Source organism: Triturus cristatus, chromosome 1_1 (assembly GCF_964204655.1).
Source record: "Triturus cristatus chromosome 1_1, aTriCri1.1, whole genome shotgun sequence".
Lineage (NCBI taxonomy): Eukaryota > Metazoa > Chordata > Amphibia > Caudata > Salamandridae > Triturus > Triturus cristatus.
The window spans coordinates 1,097,309,118-1,097,331,823 of NC_140579.1; positions in this window are offsets into that span (position 1 = coordinate 1,097,309,118).

Here is a 22,706-nt window from a genome sequence, read left to right on the forward strand (position 1 = left end):
TTGAGTGCATAGAGGCATGGGATCCAACGTAGAGTAGTTGAGCGCTTTCAACTGAAAGTTCTGTAATGAGTGAAGCAGGGAGAGATAATGAAACATATGATGTCAGAGACAGGGAACCAGATAAAAATAAAGAGGTATATGAGAATAAGAAGATGAGCAAACAACTATGGAACTTAAGTAATTATTGATGACAGAGGAAGGATCCACAAATGCACTAGAATTGACATGCTTGGTCATTGATCCTGTATATAAGTGATCGATATAGGACCTGCTGTGGTATTCTTCAGGATGCCTGTGTCTAAACTCTAGCTCCAGCAGGCACCATCAGAGCAGTAATTTTTTCAGCTGTAGGTGAAGTGACATGTACCTAATACTCTCATCTTGTCCCTGGTATAATCAAGGAAGCTTTTCAGCACGCAGGAGCAATCTGGGTGATATCTGCCATCAGCCAGTGTTGCTGGAGCAATTTTCAGAGTGGCATCAAGGTTACATCACTGAAGTCATAGGGATTGTGAAAAATCCATGCATTACTCAAAGAACAAGTATAGCAAATGAGTCATCCCCATCCAGCAGGAGATAAGGGTATGGATGTAGCAGGCAGGGCATTTAGAAGCACATTTTCCATGGAAATGTCTACAAAATGATAAGTGCCATGCAGTTTAGCTGATAAATCTAAATAGAACATAAGCGATAATGTGTGGAATACGGGTTGTTATGTTATGGTACGTTGATGTGTATAAAAATGTGCTTCATTTGTGCTTCCTAGTGGCTGATATTTTTTGGAAATATTTGTACATTTCATTTACAGGAATGTAAATTTTGTTGCGTGTTATCAATAAAACTGACATCCTGCATCTTTTTATTTCACACTCCCTGTACCCCAGCAAGATTGTCACATAGTTTACTTTATAAAATCCTCAACCTTTACAGTCAGAGAAAGAAAATTAAATATCAAACTCCATTTTAGAAGAATAAGCAGATGTGTGTCGGAAGACAAAGCCTGACACTTGACCTCTTTGTTTGAAGGCATCCCAAATATGACAAGGTAAAGCAACGTGTAAAGGCATCTTTATTGCTCAATCATCTCTTGAACTCCAGCATGGGTTTTTTGGGGGTGCTGCAGCACCCCTCGCAGCCTTACTTCCACTGCCTATGCCCTTTGCTACAGCTCTGGATCACTGTCTGCTCTCGCTCTGTCACACAATAACCCTTGCCAGAAGGGACTGTCTGTTTTGACCCTGGTTTTCCAGTGAGCACTCTTAGATTACTATGTGTTCATCAACAAGAATATTAGTTAACAAACAAGTGCTTCATTATGCGGTCACTGTTGACTTGCCTGTTAACTCTGCTTCCTGGAATTATCCATACTGGCGGCATTGGTAACTCCAGGGATGGTAGATTCACAAAGAATTAGAAATGGGACCCTGGGGTGAGTTATTCTGGGGAATTAGTTAATTCCAAGGGAATCTTTAATTTTTATCCCAATTCCACCAGTCATTGCTCATTTTGCACCCGGTGTTTCACCGGAAGACGCCACCTGCTTCTAGTTTACAGGTTTAAACATGCTGCAATTCGTAATTTCGAAGGTACAGGTAATCTAATTTACGTTACCGACTCCGTGGAAACTAATGAGGCCTTGTAATCGAGCATACATTAAGGTAAGGGTTAATGAATGGCTAGGCAACGCTTCTTACTCTGAAATTCCACTTTTTCATTATCCATCATTCATTCCAGGTGGAGATTTTACGTTTTCTGATCAAGCCCCCAGGCTCACTCGCAGAAGTATGTGTGCAAGGCGTTTCCAAGCATTCGGAGCCGGCCCTGTTGTGCAGCAGCAGGCATCTCATCACAGTTTACACAGGTGTGCAGCAGGTGGGCAATGTCAATACTATCGAGGCATATGCAGACTGGCTGAACGGTTCATGGACCTTCTAGGTCAGACCCGAAACAAATTCTGCCAACCTGCCTCGTCAGGCACTCCTGGAGCGAGCGTGAGTGAGCTTAGAAGCCGGAAGGTGTGTGCGAGGGACCGACTAAAGGCTTATACCAGAATGAGCCCTGTGCGGAACTGGAGTTCACGATGCTTGTCTGTATGTCACGGTCAGATAAGTGGAGCAACAAGGTGAGAAAAGGAAGCGTCGACATTTAACGATGCTAGTGAGGAAAAAAAGGGTGCCTCTAAGAATTTGAGGATGTAAATTAGACCCCTCTGGTTGTCAGACTGAGATGTGTGTCTACGTGTGCTACGTATGGAAGAGCAGGAAAACAGAACCATGCCTGGGAGTGGGAAAGCGCCATTTTCAGCTTGAGAGGTGTAGGGACGAATTGATCATTTGTCAATTTATTTTGTGAGTGGGAAGGATGTTTGGTGTGTGCTTTCGTGTGTGTGTGTGTGTGTTAATTTGCATACGCGTGTGTCTATGTGTGTGTGTGTATGTGCGTACACTTGTGTGTCCGACTGTGAGTGTATGTGTGTGAAAAATGAACAGCGGCGAGAGATACAAAGAAGAGAAGAGAGTTGTCCCAAGGTCTCGGCTAGGTGCCCCAAACCCTCAGTGCTGGCTGGTTTGAGCCTATCAACAGAGTCTCTGTGAGGAAGTAAGAACAACGAATTAAGTCCCGGTTCTGAGTCCTAGTTCTGAGTTAAAGGGAATTCTAATTCTACCTAGTTGTTAATTTGGGTGTTCTCGAGCAGTCCATTCCCTCCCTGGCAGCAGTGGTGTGATCCATTGGTTAAAGTGAGAGCTTATTTTCAACCGCGCATGCTCCCGGAGTTGAGTTATTATTGCATGCCATGGGTTTGGCTTGATATGCTTTAGTAGTCCTTCTAAATGGATGTGTAGAAGATAAAGAATATGTTTGGATGTCTCTTTGTGCTCGGCGTATAGAAATATAAATGCCAATCACCTGCAGCGCTCTATGTCAATGCCAGGGCGGAAACAAAGCACTCACGTTCATTTGCCATATGCTCCAGCCAGCACATGTGATTGCATTTTGACTGCATCCTTAGCGGGCAATCTGTCTGGAACTGTAAGGGCTAGGAAGATGATTCCAACAGGTCCAGAGTCAGAGTGACCTCATCTGGCCAATGGCACGGGTCACCATTCCTAGGGTTGAAGTTAAAACTGCTCAGTACTCTCCAAGACTGATGGAACCAATAGGCACAGGCCCCACAGGGCATGGAGTGTGCTGTTGATGGAGCACGCTCACCCCTCTTGATGACTGAAGATGCCGAAGCCTCGCGGGTACCCAGGTGTGCTCCTGCTGAGGGCCTCTTCTCTTGAGATGCTTACCAGTGTGGGGAAGTCTCAGTTTGTCAGGACTGTCTCTCTCACGTTCTTTCAGGTGCTAGGTTGAGGCTATGGAGAATGCCACCAATTGTGCAGACAGGTACACTTTTCTCTTCTCCACAGCTTCCAGCAAGACATTTTGCCCCTGTCCAAAGGGAGACTGGTGATGCAGCAGAGGTCCTTCTCTCGCCCTTTCATCTTCTCTCCTACACTCATGTGGAGGTACTCCTTGACTGGTCCTCCTTGACTACAGCGTTGAAATGTTGAATGGAGTACTGTTTAAAGGTGCCAGTATTCACATTACCTAGACAGCCAGGCCTGGTTAAGCATCTGCTCAGTACCTATGAATTTTCAAAGGGTGCTTCTGACTCTGGGGGTCAGATGAATCATCCGGACTAGTCCTATTCGGCTACCCTTCCTGAGGCTGATTCAGATGGACTCAACTGAAAAGTGGAATAGCTCTAGGCAGGAGGCCCCTCTCCAAAGATAGGCAACCCCTGAACAGGAAAAGAGGAATAAGAACTGCATCTCCATCAAAGGGATGCAGTGGGCTATATACTCCTCCACCTACATTGACCGCTGCTTTCGGAAGGGTAACTTGAGAGCAGTACATTTAGGCTCCTGTGTGCAACAACGTGGACATTTGGAACCCCCAAATGTAGATCACTATCTTGAGCAGCTCTTATCCTTGTGGAGTCTAATAGACTCCACTGCACTTGCATATGCTTTACATTTGATCTATTTCTGAGCTTTTCATTGCATTCATTTATTTATTATAAATGCATGAATTTGCTAATTATTTCATTGTTGATTGTCTGTATTCCTTATAAAGTGTGATACTTTGATACAGGTTGATAGTGCACCAATAGGTCACATGGTAAGAATTCAATAGCATGATTTATAAAGTACAGTAGATTTTGGTTAACGGCAGAAGAAATTCATGTCTTTTTCACACGTTACATCACAAATCACAAGGCCTATGTTTCTCGTAATAATGCTGAGAAATCATGTAGGTTAGATGAACATGCATCTTAACAGAGATAGAAGTTTCAGCATCTTGGGAGAGCATCAATGTCATCAACAGTCTGCTTGAAGGTTCAAGTTGGTGCTATGGGTTGGTTTCTCAAGCAAAGCATGACAAACCAAACACGGAAACTGACCTTGCTCTCTGTAGGCTGAAAAACAGGGCCAGATCGAAAGCTATGTGTCTAGAGAGACCACCTTGGTAACCTGCTGATGTGGCATTATTGATTTTAATATACAAATTAGCTAATGGCTAGTAATGGGGGATTCCAAAGCAGATTGATTCCATCAATTATTTGACTTAATGATCAGCATCTGATATGTTGCCATTTTTTGCTCATGTTTACGTGCATAAATATTTTTGTTTATCACCATTATTTTATTCCTCCATTGACGCTCATTCATATAATGTACACTAGACCCAGGCTTTAATATTTAATAACGCCTTTTCAAAACAGTGTGCGTTTCTTGCGTATATGCACTGTTTGGCAAATGGGCCCCAGAACTTACCTGTAGTGCCTGATAGAAATGATCATTACTCGATATGGATTATCACCAGGTAAGCCGTTACAGGTGCACGGGTTACAGCGTCTGTCTTTCCTGCTTTTGTTGGTTCATACCTGTGTTTGCCGGGGCTGTGAAAGTCTATCTGGGCTATATTTTTAAGGGGACTTCTAAAAATGTATTAAGACACCCGTGCAGATACACACGTGAAAACACACACACATGCACAAAAGACATGCAGGTGCCCTTCATACATGCCCTCGTCATTTTGAAGGCAAAAGAGCCCAGTTTTGGGAGACTGCCTATACTCTACATGGGGTAGCCTGGATGCCATCCTTTCAGGTGTGTGGTTAAAAACTGCTTGATTATGCTGCCACCATTGTCAGTCTCTCATAACATGGGTTAACTGGGCAATAGCAATAGCAATGCTCACAAAGAAGGGTCCACTTCGGGTGCCCCTCGATGTCTCACAACAGTAAAGCAGGAGTACTTCCAGAGGCCTTGCAAGGTTGTCATAGTCCTTCAGGTAAAAGTTTAAAGGGCTATTCAGACAAATGTACTGTAGAAATCAAAACCTAATCTGGGGCTTCACTGATACACCTGGTCCTTTTAAACCAACAAAGAAGAGATTGACACAGAAGCTGTAATATAAAAGACATCTTTATTTAACCTCTAAAGAGGGAAAATGCGTCATACAGAATTCTCAAATCACTGTAGGAGACATTTCTAAGGAGTACAGAGAACAGGGGCATTATATACCCACACAGGGGCTGAAAAAAGGCAGTACAAGTATACATGAGAAGAGTTATGCACATAGATGGTCATACAGAAACTGCACAGTCAACAAGTAGGAGGAGTAATAAGTTGCTGACATCAGTTAGAACAGCCTGACAGTTCTATACTAGGAACAGGTGCATTCTACTAGCTAGGCCCATCTGAGCATGTGCAAGACTCTGGGAGAGGGAAACAGCAAATGTCCAGCACATAGCTAACTAAAATGGCTGCCAAATACAAAATGGCTTTCAGCGCATGCTAAGAGATTAATGCAATCTTCAACAGATGGTCCTTTTAGCATGAGCTAAAGACATTCCTATAATCCAGTAGGAAATATGCATATTAATTTTTTTCATAAAATTTATCAATATCCTAATTCATTGCTAGGTGGGCATTTCTCATTCTAAATATTGTTAAGCTGGTATGTATAAGGTATAAGCAGGAGTACAAAGGGAACAGAGCATTGGGTCATACAGATAGCAGGAGAGAGTAATTACTATTATCAGAAACAGAACTATTAGCTTTCTAGTCCTAAGCAAATCCTAGAACCATCCAGTAAAAACATTTTCAAGGCTCCTATGCATTTCAGTGACCATCAATTTCAACTTCAAAATAGCCAACAGCACATATATAATAAAAACATTTTCACTAGACTTTTCCAGTGTTTCCTTTATGAGGGTAAGAGTATCAATCAAGGAAAGGGTAAAGTAACATTTGTCAATTGCTCAGATGAACTTTTCTCTCGCAGAATAAACATTATTCCTAATACAATTATGAAAGCAGTCAGACATATTATTACAAAAATGAACTTGGATCCAGAGGACCAGGAGGACCACACAGGACCATGAGGATTAGGACGAAGAGCTGCAAAGGGCTGCTCCTCCTCAAAAATGGGACGACCAATGATGTACATTTTCAACAAAAAAGAAAAAGAAGTCCTTGGGAAATTAAAGCCGCAGTACAACCAACCAGAGGGGAGTCTTCTCCCTGTGTCCGTTTGAGCCTCACAGGCAGGCTCTTGTTGTTTCCACGGTGGAACTGCACAATTCACAACTCATGAATCACGGCCCAGTTTCAAGGGAAAAGTTTCTTCTTTCAGGATAGGGCAATCACCCACCAGGGCAAATGCTCTCAGCGATCCTGTCCAGTGTCTCAGGCAGTGCAGCAGTTTTCTTCATTTCAATCTAACAGGCACCAGAGACACAGCACCTGTACCCTGAACTCAAGTCCTCCCCTAACTCCTGTATTGCTCTGCTGGCACACTGCTCTTTCGTTGGGGCCATAGATTGCATTCAGTGTGCCCAGGTATCTCTTGACCAACAAAGGTGAAGACTTTACAGCCACTTTGGGACCAGGATTCAGAGGCCTGATGCTAGGATCTCTGAAGCAACCCTTGTTTCAAAGGGGGACACACTTCACATCCCAGTGCTTCCGGCCTTCTACCTTCACTGTGGTACTGGTTGCCAGCAATGCCTGTGCTGGTTACCTTCACTTTGACTTCAAGCTGGACTGGTGCTGACTCCTCAAGCTAGATCTGACGTCCGCGCCCCTCTGGCAATGGTTGTAAGGCAGCAAATATCTATTGGTGGACAGAACAAAAGGTCTTTAGACAAGGCACAGAAATAATCTATCAACAGAGAGGTTAGTCTCAGAATACTTCCTAGTCTAGGGACACCCCATATATTAGCAAGGCACCCAAGAACCGCTTTCATCTATGTGAGAGTAAAAAAACACAACAGCCTCGACCTATTGGCAAGTATAAAAGGAACTCTTTGGTGAACTGACAAGAGTAATACGTCACCCAATCCCAAGCAGCCAAGGAAGACTGTGTTCATTTACTAAATTCTGAGGAAAAGAGAAAAACAATACAGACATACTCCAAATCCTTACATCTGTATATTCCTATCTTAATCATCTAAAGACCCTCAAGAAAAAAGGAAATGTTCTACACTTTTACTCATAGACTTTGCATTACTTGTACAGGACTGCAGACACTTCTAAAATGATTTCTCTTAATAAAAGCACCTACATTGTATGCTTAGGACCATGCTCTCATGTTATAGGAGCAACAGGCAAATCTAAAACTGCTAATTTAACAGGGATTCCTATTACATAAAGAACTAAAAACTTCAACATAATGGGTACATTTTCTCCAGCAGAACATCTTGTGACACACAGACTCCTATAAAACAATATTTTCCTCAAAAACGTTTGCTAAGGATCACATGGGCATCTTCCCTGCATTCTGTTTTTCACAATCCAAACTATGCAACATCAGCTCTAGTAAGGACTATCAGTTTATTTACACAGACTAGCTAATAAAAACTAGCAATGCCCTTGCAAAACTGTATGTAGCATGAGAATAACAAACAATAGTGGTGTTATCACCTGAGGATTTTAGAACAAAAACTACCCACAGCTAGTTCCCCTTAAAGATCAAATAAGGAAACCACAATCTAGACTACTCATCCTTTCATAATTTCATCAGACATGATGGGCAGTAACAGCAAATTTATTTATTCATTTTATTAATGCTAATAATGTTTAAAACAGTATTACTGAATAGCCAATTAAAAGTCTCATGGCTATTTCACAGACAGTTTAGACAGGCTCAAAAGAAATTTCAGAAAAAGAGAGAAAACATCAATTTGCCTACCCTTAATTTGTAGAGGAGCTAGCCTCCTTCCCCCATTTTTGACAGTAGGAAACCTGTAACAGGTTTCATTCTGTCAACACTATCAACCACAATTTGTAGCAACTGGGCATGAACAAACTCTGAGGAGCTAAATAGCACATTGAGCTAGCTAAAGAACATATTCCTTTAGCAAATGTACAAGTGTAACACGAGGGCACATGAATTCAAACTAAATCCCATTACTTCCTTAATTCAGCCCTAAAAGCATTAGTGCTATATATATGGCAGAGCCATTGTCTTAATAAGAGCTCACATATACCATTATTATTCAATCTGTTCATATGAGTGAACAAAAACTTGCTTTTGCAAACAAAAGTAAGCAAAACCTCTTTCTGTCCCTGCCCTGCCATTTTGTCTTTCAAATGTCGAAATGTCAAAGCAAATGTTGCGCTGAGCCCTGCTTCTAAATGTAGAACTTCGACCTTTAACCTATTCTCAGCTGTCCCATCTTGCGTGCAAGGTTTTCATGCAGTTTTACCTTTACCAATTCAAAGTGACCCTGGAGACTGAGAGCGCAACAACCCACTCCATTCCTGTCTACCAGCAATTCAGAGGTAAGCTTAATAACTTCTGCCAGTTTTTTGTACATATTTATATTTGTAAGCAGTGTGCTGAGTGCTTGTCTAGCAGTATAGATGTCAGCTATTCATTCTATACTTACATATGTGCATTTACTGGAGCCTAAGGCAGTTTAAAAGCTGCTCTGATTGGAATAACCTCATTTAAACAGTGAATTTTAGTCAATTTCGACTTTGATGTTTGGGGCACTTAAAAATGAATATCCTACAATGTTTTTATATAATAGTCATCCCCAGAATGTCCTCTACATATCCCAGAGATGTGGCATCAGAAATGTATAATGTATACCCTTATAAAAATAAGTTTTGTGCGCCTGGGTAAAGTGACATTTCACATGTAAGTGACCCCCTATTGCTGTATAGAAAGGCTTAAATTCAATTTGGATGCTAGGAGGTCACAGTATCATTATTAGGCATTATAAATATTACAAAACAAATTTAATGCACCTATTTTAAATAACATTTTTTATATAATCAAAATATATATATATTTTTTTAATAAATCTAATCATTTTGATGAGTCCACATATGAAAAGCAAGCTGCATCCCTTTGCCTATCATATTTAAACACATTCATTCTTAGCCCTAAGCACAGAAACTCAACTTGAAACATCTTAAGTCTGCACCACTTTTAAATGAAGGACAGTCATTATTATTTAACATCAAAAACCACCCTTATCCTTATTTAAAAAGGCATTAAGAAAAGAAATCCCTACTGTCAATCTGTCCTCTGTTTATCAAAAATAATGAAACTATATTTCTAACTTTTAAAACAGCAGTCTGAAATGCAGGATTTTGCACCGTGTTTGACTTCAGCTGTTTTCTGTGGCCGGAGTCAGAAATACCCACGTGCTGACACAGCTGCTTGACACGTAAAGGCGTCGAATTCACACACCTTTCAAGTCAGCCTTTGCACAAATCTGTCGTTCTGTAATATGTATTCAGGTCTGCAACAACCAACTCACTCAGATAATGTGAATGCCTGTTAATACCTAATACAGAAGGATAAATGCTGTGACATTTTGTATCTTAATTTTATCTATTGCAAAACACACAATTTCGTTTTTTGAAGCTTTTTTATTCCTATTAAATGTGGATTCTAATTTTATCTTTAACATTGTGGCAATTTGCACACATGTATAGTGTCTCACTCTGTCAATTTAATGATAGCGTGCAGCTATTTAGCATATATTATATAATTCATTGCTGGATTCTTTTAAAATATATTTTATTTTAATGATGTTTTGCATAACAGAATGATGACAAAAAAAACATTGAGCTCATTCCAGACATTTTCAAAACGGTGTCATATACAGGGCACTTAAGGCTAGCCATTCTTGCACCAAGAGCGCAATCGCTACTTACAAGTACCACTAATGACAAACCACAGACATTTAAACACACATTTAACCCACAGATCAACACTTAGGACAGAAACAAAAGACAGCCCACAGACTGTACTTAAACCAAACTATTTGTAAATACTAGTTGTAAGTCATATTCACTAGATTTGGCTGGCAGAACACCAGGAAAAAAACGCTCTGCATATCATCACTTATGAATGTTACTAAGTGCACAGACCAGGATCCTTTCTACGTACATATTTAGTTCCTCAGGGTACTAGTCACCAAGGAAGAAATACGTTTCTATACCTTAACCTAGTTAAGTATCCCCTCTAGGGGAGCCGGCTAATTCAATACAAGTTCCAAGGGTACCTACAAACCAAGGCAACATATTCTACGATGTGTGCTACGAACAGGCATGCCAAAAATATTGCAGCATATACAATATTATACACAAAGTAGCACTTAACTCAAAGTGTGCCGTTCAAGTTTACAAAAGTTTCTCATTACCTGCCTACATAAACTGCAGTTGACATATTTCCAAATTCTAAATATTGGCCAATTTCCATACAAATCCAAGAAGCGTCGTAACAAACGACCTTACCAAGCACAAGTTTCTAGATTCTAACTGCCAAGTTCTGAGTGACCAAACGGTCATTTTTAGAATACTCACGCCAAAAATTTTCTCAGTCAGGAGTGGTAAGCAGTTGGAGGAGTCCAATCAGGAAGACCAGAAATATACTGGGCTGCAGAGACAGAATCTCAGTTTTAGGGTACCTTTTTACTAGAGTCCTGTCCTGTCCTCCTCAGTAGATTCCTGTCTCCCATCAGGATCACTCCCTTGGATAGCCACTTCTCTGATGAGCCTCACAGAGGGCACCAATTGTAGAAATCAAAACCTAGTCTGGGGCTTCACTGATACACCTGGTCCTTTTAAACCAACAAAGAAGAGATTGGCACAGAAGCTGTAATATAAAAGACATCTTTATTCAACCTCTAAAGAGGGAAAAATGCATCATACAGAATTCTCAAATCACTGTAGGAGACATTTCTAAGGAGTACAGAGAACAGGGGCATTATATACCCACACAGGGGCTGAAAAAAGGCAGTACAAGTACACATGAGAAGAGTTATGCACATAGATGGTCATACAGAAACTGCACAGTCAACAAGTAGGAGGAGTAATAAGTTGCTGACATCAGTTAGAACAGCCTGACAGTTCTATACTAGGAACAGGTGCATTCTACTAGCTAGGCCCATCTGAGCATGTGCAAGACTCTGGGAGAGGGAAACAGCAAATGTCCAGCACATAGCTAACTAAAATGGCTGCCAAATACAAAATGGCTTTCAGCTCATGCTAAGAGATTAATGCAATCTTCAACAGTACATGGGCAAGACCACTGTTAAAAATCCATTCAGAGGGCAATGGGTCAAGCAGGGGCTATTGGCCCAGCTGTGCATGTTGAGGCCTTTTGCTCCTGTTGTTCTGCGACCCAATCTACTATGGCTCCTGGGCATCTGGGTCAAGTACCTCTTCTGAATTTGGCTTTCAGTGACAGTGAGGGTCGAGCAGTCCAAGCATCTCAAAGTGGAGATAGTGTCAGGGCATCAGGATCCTCAGGAATAGTACCCTCAGAGGCCCACCTTTCGGCAGCTCCAGCTCTACGTAATATACATCTGAGTATCAGAGTGGCCAAACGGGGGAGGAAGGGTTTAATAGGGTAGGTACACCAGGGAGAGAGACCTGTAAAGGAAATGACAATCATAAAAATAACCCCAAAGCATTATAGTGAATCTGAAAGGAGACAGCCAATCCTACGATATAGTCAGCTTCTATTGCCCTATAGAGGGTGATATAACCACCCATAAGGAACTATAAGACTTTCTTCTTTCACTTCCTCTTTTGCTGATGGGGGGAATTTTAGTATCCTACACGATATAAGGCTGGATTCGTCTTGCAAGAATAAATAGCAGAACAAACCTAGAGCCTCCAGGTTTTTAGCTAAAGTGGGCAGGATTCTGGCCGTAGTTGACCCCTTGTGATTACAGTATCCAAAAACTCAGGAATTCACTTGTCTTTCCAAAAGGTTTAATTCAGCCTCGAGGCTTCATTTAAAAAAAAAAAAAATGATCGCACCAATCGGCTAGGGGCAACTCTCATTTACATACAATTCTCTTTTCAGACCACTCAGTCCCCGTAATAGAATTAAGTGTGAATATTAAATGGGCAGAATGACCATGTTGGTCATTAGATAAAACGCTGTTAACCGATACCGGGTGTGAAGCAGTTATGCGATCCAACCTTGTTGAATTCTTAGAGAGGAACATAGGTTCGGCCTCTACATTTTCAGTCTGGGAGGCGTGCAAAGCAGTTTCATATTAAGCACAAAAATCTAAGTTAAGGAGGGAAAAATCGCTAGCTCTGCAACTAGATCTGGATCAGGCAACACAGGCACATTTGGAATGTTATTCACAGACAAGCGGATCTAGAATGATAAAAGCCAGACAGTGTTTAAAATAGCATTATGTTTCTCAGGCAATAGTGAACAAGAATATATGCTTTCAACAACATTATGAAGAGAGGGAACACGCTGGAAGGTTTCTGGCCTGGTCAGCAAAGAAACGGCACAGTAATGCATCCATCAAATCAGTCTATGAAGCGGCCAGAGGTCAGATCAGTCTGAGGATATAGATAGGGTCTTCCTAAAGCATTATACCAAGTTATATGCCTCCTCATTCACTGTCTCACCAGAACTAATCAGTGAATATCTTGGGGCAATTGATCTGCCTACTCTTAGCAGAGAACTTCAGACTCAGGCAGTGGCTCCTTTCACGCTTACTGAAGTTCAAGGAGTCATTCAGACCTCTCCCAATAGGAAAGCCTGTGGGAGTGATGGGCTGCCTGCTGAGACGTATTACATTTTTATGGCCCAGATTGCGGAGTTTCTGGTCAAATTGTTCAATGAAAAACTCTAGGGCTCTGAGGTGCCCAGCTCCTTTAAAGAGGCTGTAATCGTCAGTTTTTTAAAAAAGGACAAACCGTCCGACAAGCTTGGTTCATATCACCCTGTTAGCCTCCTAAACAATGATTATAAGCTACTTACAAAGATAATTGCTTCTAGAATAACCCCATTAGCATAAGAGGTTGTCCATAGAGAACAATGTGTTTTTTTTACAACTGGCACAATTTTCACCAACACTAACTTCCTACTACAAGCTATGGACTACTTTGCGAACAATAAGGTCAAATTGGCTATTATTCTGATAGACGCAGAAAAAGCCTTTGACTGAGTTCAATGGGAGATCACATTCACCATTTAACGTTGGGTTGGGTTAATTTTCCTTCAAAGCTGGTAAAGCTTCTGGAACAACAATATCACAAGGCAGAAGCCAAAATTCTAATAAACTCACACACAGCGGAAGCATTGTCAATCAGTCGTGGCACTCGCCAGGGCTATCCCATGTCCCTGGTGCCATTTGCATATTTTATTGAACCTTTGGCTTCAGCCCTGCGGCAATATCCTCACATCAGGGCACCTCTGCAGGGCACACCCAGACTTAATTTATTTGCCGATGATTTGATTTTGCATTTGGACACAGAAGAACAAAATGTTGCTAGAACATTTGTCAAAATCAAAGTATTCTTTGATTTAAGGGGTTATAGAATTAATCATACAAAGTCAGAAGCCATCTTGTTCAACTGCTCGTATCTTGTACTACCTACTGACATGCGGCCACAATTTCAGGCTTCAAGCTCTATCAGATATTTGTTTGTTTATGTTTCTCATGACATTTCAGGACTATACAAACTCAACTCCTTACCAACTCTTATTCAAACTCAGAATTTACTATGTCAATGGCAGTATTTTCCCCTATCAATTATTGGACGTAGAGCATTAGGTAGAATGAAGATTCTCCCACTTTTCCTTTTTATATTTACCAACATAATTATTAAGATCCCCCAAAAATTATTTAGCGAAATTGACCAGATGTTGCGACAATTTGTGTGGTTAATTGGTATCACATATTGTAGCAGCAACTCCATGCTAAAATGGTACCAATAGATTACAATAAAACTGAGACTTCCACTGGGTCCATAAAGCCATTAGAGGGAAAAACTTTTTAAAAAATGCATTTTTTCTCAAAATGGCTGCTTTGTTATACACTATCATCTGCACAAAATGTTTTCTTGAATATCCAAGGTGTGTTTTAGATGTGGGCACGACGTATGAGATTAACTCCATGTATGCTTTACCTGCTCAGCTTTAACAGACTTTTGGAGTAAAGTGTTACAGTGACATAGTTCTACACTTCAGGTATCCATAGTTCCAGACCCTCTGGGAGCCCTTTTTGGAATAAACAACGGAGTAAATCTATCTGTTCGGCAGAAGTAGTTATTCTTTAATGCATCTCTTGTGGCCAAATCTTTGATTTTACAAAACTAGAGATTGGTGGATATCCCATCCTACGGCTCCTAGGAACATAAGATGAGGCAAGTGACATCGAGGGAGAAATTGTGTTCCCAAAGAGTGGAGGATATAGCGAAATCTAAAACAAATTGGGAGGGGGCGTTGCAGTAACATAATTTATCCAAAGAATCGGGGTGCCACGATAAATGATAAATGTACCATTCTTTATTGTGATGTACATCAGAATTATCTACATGAATTATTTGCTAATGAACCGATGTACTTGTGCTTTGACGATGAAAATATTTGTTGATGAATTGTAATGTTATTTATTCTGTCTACCTTTTTCACTAAATAAAATATCTTTAAAAAAAGACAATCATAAAAATAAACAAAGTAACAATTTTCACTTGATAATTCAAGCAATCTAACAAAAAGAATCTTTGAGATAGCAGCTGAGGAGAAGATAAAATTCAATGGATAGAATACCAACTTTTAACACCAACGCTGGTTATCAATTACCCTCTTTGCCTGAAAGTACACAAAACATACATATTACATGCAATGACAATAAAATCAGGGCAAAGGAGCTCTATACTTTGGAACAGTGTCTAATAGTAGTATTCTGTCTAAACATATCATATTACATCACATGTCTTGAAATTTCTCCTCATGTAATTCATATTCTGATTAGCAAAAGAAAAAATAGTCACTATCTTTTTCCCCAGGTCTAATAAACAAGCACATTTACAATAGAGAGCTCCCTGTGTAATATTGACTTCTTAATTATGGACATAAATAGATGTTATAACAAGAAGTCTGTTCCCATGTGCCACAATCAATCAAGGGCAACTCATATTCAAAGAAAAAACTGGTAGGTCGGGGGCGAGAGAGTCAATATAAAGAAAATGACAGACCCTGTCTCTGCAGGCAATATCGAACACTGGAGCCAGTTCCAGAGAAAATGGGTATGCATACATGGCGCCACAATTCCCGAATGTCAAAACACACAGGCCGCAGCTCGAGCACACAACCTGACCCGACCCAACGTAACTTGGAGTCTTGTATAGGATCCCATGAGCAAATCTTGGAGTGCCTTCACCACTGCAAAACAACGCCAGGCTCATGTGAACAAATCCTGGAACACCATCACCAACAAGGTACAATGCCAGGATCACGTGAAAAAATCCTGGAACTCCGTCACCAAAAAGGAACAACGCTGGGCTACCAAATGCTAGAGGATCTTAAATAATAGAAGCTCACCCAGCGTTTCTGGGTCAGATCAATGCCATATCCTCCGCCTGCTTTAACACTCTCCGCAAAAACGTTCAGATGTATCCCATCCAAATCCAGAAAAACGGTCACGCACGGCCTCATCGGTACCAGACTGGACAACGGCAACGCCCTCTATGCCGGAATCAACGAGAAACTACTTTGCAAACTCCCGACAATCCAGAATGCTGCAGGCAGACTGATCCTAGATGTCCCCCATCACAACCACATCACCCAGAACCTCTGCCACCTCCACTGGCTCCCCATCGCAAGAAGAATAACCTTCAAGCGCCTCACTCACGCATACAAGGCCCTCCACAACATCAGACCTGCATACCTAAACAATTGGTCCTCCTTTGACGCACATAAGAGACATCTCCGATCAGCTGACCTCTCTCTAGCCACCATCCCACGCATCTACAAGACCAGAAAGGGAGAAAAGTATTTCTCATACCTCGCAGCCAAGGCCTGGAACGACCTCCCTCTCCTCCTCTGGCAAGTCCCTATACTGCTCCAGTTTAGGAAGGACCTCAAGACCTGGCTCTTCGGATGACCCAAGCAATCAACGGAGCCACCCCCCCCCCCCCCCCAGCACCTTAAGACCCTGGAGGGTGAGTAGCTGCACTTTACCAACCCTGGTTGATTGATTAAAATACGGAACCAATCTGCACCTTTCTTTGTGCCCACTGCACTTTCTACTTTCTACAGCTAGCTGCGGAGGCCATCTTTGAACAGGGTCCCACTTTACGATACAACCATAGCGTTCCTTGAGGAATATGATGTTTGCAACACAACTACGCCCTCTTTTCAATTGTTTCAGGCACGGGATGGGCATAAGCACTACCACTCCTGGCAAGGAGGTGAACACAGGCTCACAACTCAAAATATATTCAATAGCAGCAATACATGTTTTTTCCAGGTAAATGCTTGCTTTTATGAAAAAAGGAGGATTTATATACCAACATAAAGTAAAATACTAATACACAAACAATATACGCAGTCCCCTGAGGTCATGGCTATAGTGTTTTAACAGATGGGTTCCTAAGTCCCACTCCCTTCTCATTAGTGGTAGTGGTTATTTCCAATTCACCTTAGGCGATATTCAGGCAAAGTCCCACAACTATTCCGAGTCTAAGGAGTCCCATTCTGACTTTAATATGTCAAATGTGTTCCAGTGCTAAAGGATTATTTGGCAGACAAGATCCCTGGGGCTGTCTGGCCCACAAACCAGTCTTACCTGCATCAGCAGAACCCGGACGACTGGAGTCTCCAAGTGTGCTGCCTTCATGGCTGAAGCTGCAGCGGCTGTCTCCAGTGAGGTCCACAAACACGGCCCTGCAGGGATAGTGGTTGGGTGTCCTCAATTACCTCATATGCAGTCCTGTGGAGACAGCAGCCAGTAGGGGTCATCATGCTCTCTGGTGCTGGTAGGTTTCCCAGATCCTCCCCCGAGGGAGAGAATTTGACGTTCCTGGTCATCAGTCGGGGCTCGGGTCCACAAGGGTCACCCGGGTGGCCTCTTCCTCTTGATGAAGATGTTGATCAAACCACACTCCTTGGCTTTTCCTGGAACCACCTCGGCATATGGGGTCACTGTACCCACTCAGCACATGTGCTATGACCTGATCACCATGGCAGCAATATTCACGGTGTCCCCACCCGGAATACGGGGTCACCGACTTCCCTCTGCACATCAGCTATGAACAAATCAACGTGGCATCGATCTTCACAACAGCCCCACCTAGCATACGGGGTCACCGACTTCACTGCACACATAGGCTACGGTCCAATCGGCACAGCAGCAATCCTAATGGTGGGCCCATATGGCATACAGGGTGGCTGACTTCATTTTGCACATGGGCTACGACCCGATCAATGCAAATGCCATTTTCTCACACCTTGCTTCAGAAATCCAATCACCAGGATCATCCACTGGGCCTTGCTCCCTTCAGTGCTCTCCTCTACCTCACATGGCACACTGGTATTGGCAAGGAGGAAGGCACTGTTGCTCCAGGGGCGGTGATGTCCTCTCACTTAACTGGAAGACTGACAGGCCTTGGACCCCAGGCCTGGTCAAAGGCAGAAGTCTTGCAGATCTTCTACTCCTCTCACAGCCCAACTGGCTACTTAACAGATGGAAATTTTGGGGCCCCTTTGTCTTTCTTATAGTCATTTCCAGACACCAAATATGATTTAGAGTCTGATTCTTTGAAGTTTATGTTACGGGGATCTGCATTGTTTTGAAGTTCTCTCTCCTCTGCCCTGTCCTTCCTTTAGAAAGCAGTCTGTCACCGTAGGAGTGACTCCAAATCTGGTAGCCCCACAGCACAGGCCAATAAGAGCGACTAGAGGCTCACACCTGGATGCCAGCCACAGTGATATGTGTATCAAAAGGTTACCCCAGTGCCTTAGCACTATTCTTTAATGGTTTCTTATCAGTCCCATCTCTTTCCTGAGATATGGCCAGGCCCCTTCCCAGTGACCTATCTGTCAATCAAAGAGCCCCCTTTGAAGCACTCCATTCCTCCAGTGTGTCCCACCGAGCTCACAAGAAAGCAACAATCAACATATCTTTCTGGGGGGATGCCTCTACGTCCTCAGGCTCCTCCAGTTAGCGCTAGAGCACCCAAAGTAGAACCCATAATCTTACATGGATTGTACCATTCACAGGCTCACATACACACAGCACGTACATGTAGCGGTATTTTGACAGAATATTGGAAACAGAAATATCGTGGTGTAAAATATTGTGTCAGGAATATCGAGGATACAAATATCGTGAAGGTAAGTTTCTATGTTATAAGCAAAGTTTTACTATATATTAATATAAATGACCTTCTCAATATTTTGGTCCTCGATATTTTTAATACAAAATTATGTCCACACAATATTTCTGTTTCCGAAATTCTTTCAGTGATTCCATAAAACATAAAAACACACTGCGCAGCACTACATCTACCATGCATTGTACCATTCACAGGCACACATGCACCCTTATAACACACATGCACTGCCAGCCACTACAGCATATTGCACTATTCACTGGCACATATACACCCAGCACATGCATGTAACCCACACACACTGCGCAGGTCTACAGACCAATCCGATGTAGGCCAAGGGTGAGTTAAGCACACAGCAGCAGAACTTCATATAAGTAAGCCTGTAGGCCTCAGTCTAGTGATGCAGTTAAAAAGGCCAGTTAACTTCTACTGATCACTACATGGTTTGCTGCCACTACCGTTCTGCGTAACTCCTGGCAAAGGCAGTAGCCTTACACCACTATTATTGGTGGGGCTTTGGAAACCCATCCAAGTCGAAAAAGACTGCAATCATTGAGACAGGTCTGTGTCATGGCACACATGCATGATCTGTGTTCGCCCATGACAACAAAAATCAGCATCAGGGATCCAGACACCATTACAGTTGGGGCACTCAAGGCAGGGGTTCATGTCTATCACCATGCGAGGGACTTTTACATCCGGCAACCGCATTCCTTCCTCATGCACATAGACGACTTTCCACCCAATAAAGATTTATTTGGTTTGCTTGTTTTTGGCCTAGGAGTAGAGTTGCTGTTTTATTTGGAAGCAGATGCAGATGCAGGACCTGCAATGCCAATAACGCTATGTTATAGTAAACTAGGTGGGACAGTAAACACCAGAATTATCTCGTAGGAGAAGTCTGTCAGCATGGAAACAATTTGTTAGAAATTCAGTTAACCAGCCAGGAAACATATTTATAGAGAGAGGGTAGTCTCGGATTTTCCCACGTGTGCATTTGAAATGTAATTTGTGTCGATTAATAAAATCATATGCATATTTTAGTCAGCCACAAGGAAACAGTAGAACCTTGCAGGCCTCATAAGCTGCCTTAAAGGTTTTACATAAGTACAGTAAGGCATTTATTTAACTTACACGTACCTTTGGGTAGGAAAGGATTCATACCAGTGCAGTGCCTGAAATGTCGGGGTATACCTGTTGCTGCCGTGGTCAGAGGTCACAGTCCGTGGTGTCCTTAGGCCGCTGAATGATCTTCGTCTAAGTATCTTTGAAGTTTTTCACAATGTATACACTTATCTCAAGTAAGTAATAAATCATCTCGGACATTGAGATAATGGCTTGCCGAGTTCTTTCTAACACAAAAGACTAGAAAAAAACTCAGCAATAACACACATTATTTTACGCAAATAAAATATATGGTCATTAAAATATCAAATAAAAATACCAAATTACAATTGTCTATGCAACATTCTTCCTATTACAAGCCACGGGACAACATCCTCCCTAACCAAAAGATTTTTAGTATAAGATGGTGTAACACTAAGAACATTTTAAAGTTAGTTGCGACGTGTTATAAGTTGTAAAGGGGTCCCAAAATCTTGGAGCCGACACAAAGAATGTCTGATTGAAGGATGGAATAGTTTTCTCCCTTGCAAATTCAAGTTTTTTCTCATTAGGGCACTGCCTTCAGCAATTGCAAATCTATCTGTAGAACCAAGTAGTTTATTCAGGACTGTATTTTAAATTAAAGTGAATCTTATCCTCTAATATTAGCCAAAGCAATGTTTTTAACGTATGCGCTTTGTGCTCATGCTTTCTAGCAACCAAGTGAAGTTAACTGTACCACAGTGCAGCACCCTTGGAGGAAAACATTAAACCATTTAGAAGACCAGCCAAAATGCGATTTTGGGGGGGATATGCTCACAGAGTGAACATTGTGAGATTAGCTTGAATTCAAATGGTCTTGCTTTGTCAACTGAGGAATTTGTGGACTTGCCTTTTCATGTGGTAAAAATCAAATGCTCCTCTTTTGAAGACTGAATTTACATCAAGATGTCTGGAAGTGATTCCGATATTAAGTCATGCATTAGGGACATTTACTTTTAATATCACTGTAGTTGATTGGCTTCAAATGGGAGGTGTGAAATTGGATAATGGTTTGCTGATAAATTTACACCATTTGTCAGCTATGAAGTAACTAAGTGGATCTGCTATTGATCCGTAGAGAGTGACACATGTATGATAGTCTTTATTGCCATTCTGAGGATCATTATCTTATTTTTAGTATACATATTTCCTATTCATATTCTTATCCTAAATTGGGGAACAGGAAAGTTGATCTTGTGCTGACGCAGTAATGGAGTGGGAGGTAAGAATCTCGTACACAGCACTAGTCATCGTAGAATGCAATCCTTCCAAAGTGGAATACTTTCACCAGTGTAATGCACAAGCAGAATTCAAACAGAAGTTTGCTCAAAAGCTCCAAACCACTTGTTTCCAATCATAAATACTTGCTGAAGAAATATCTTTTTAGGTCGAGCATCATCACTGACCTGTTGAATCACTCTGTGGGGCTTTGGCAAACCCACCCATTGCCATTGGCTGTCAGCTGCTGCATTCAGAAATGCTGGCTTCTGATTGGTCTATTACTGCAATTATCCCTCCTTTTTGTGCCTCCTTCCTCCCATGGCAATTTCCCTGATGGCTTCTTTTGGATGTCATGCAGGAAGAGGCAGTGCCTGATTTTGGTACTTCCCCTGAGTCACTCCTCGCCACTCCCCCTCTGCCTTCAGGGTTTCTCCTAGTCGTTGCAAAATCGCACCCGTTTCCCTACAGGCCTCTCATCCCTCCCTTGTTGCTCCCCTCTCCCGCCAGGATTCTCCAAAGCACCGGTCCTGCCTTTGAATCTGTCAGCTATGTTGGAAATACAGAGACATTAGCGCTTTCTAGAAGCAGCGTGGCGAGAAAGAGGTTTATTGTCGAAGTCATTTGGAACTGTGAAGTATATATTGAATGTTTTGTAAACAAGATTCATTGCGCATCTGTCTTTTGTGCAGTTATCTTACTAATTTAATTTGCACCACTCAAGTTTGACTATGTTTTAAATTGAGCAAAATTATTTTCCAAACATAGAGGCGATTGGGGCACAGCTGGCTTTCAGTAGACCTATCAGTGTGGCATTACTACAGTCCAGTCTTGTGAGAACTAGTGATTGAAATGGAATTTTGAGGTCTCCAATCGGTATAAAGGTTTTATTTTTCTTAGGAGGTGCAGATGTAGGTTAGCACTTCTGCTTGCAGCTTGTATGTGAGCTTACATGATTTTCCATACGTCTAGTATGATGCATAGTGAGGTTACGGAGTCGCAGATGGTTGGGGTACAATTTAGTGATTTGAGGTTATAGGACCATGATTGCGATTGCTGGTATCTAACGGGTTGGGAGAAAGAATGATTTTTTGTTTTTATCTAATTTAGTTTTAGATGGTTGAGTACCTGCCAGTCCTGTGTTTTCATTAGGGTGTCATTCAGTCTCCAGATATCCACTTGAGATGAGAGTTTGATGTAGAGTTGCCGTTCATCAGCGTACATTTGGTACGAGATTTTTGATTGTTTAACGATTTCGGTGAGTGGTTCCATGTATATATTGAAGAGTGTTGGTGAGCTTGTAGATCCTTTTAGAGGGTTTTTGAAACCTCAATTACAATGGTAAAAGTGAAACTGCAAGCTCCAGCATGCAACACGCGCGTGTATAACTGGACAGAACTGACTGGAGGTCCCCTGCACTCCGCTGTGCAGAACTGGCCTGTTTGGCCACGTCTCACAGTCCAGTCTGCAGAGGTAAACAGGGTTCAATGTCATTGCTCACCTTAATACTGAAAATATGCTTTCCTCTGCTCTGCTAGGTTTATTTTCAGTCTTCAGTATTTACTCCTCCCACAAATCCTGGGTCTCTCGTAACACTAATGCTTATTGATACTGCCTTCTAAAGCACGTTTAGTATATGGCACCCTGTCCTTCAGTGAGTGCACTGCAAAG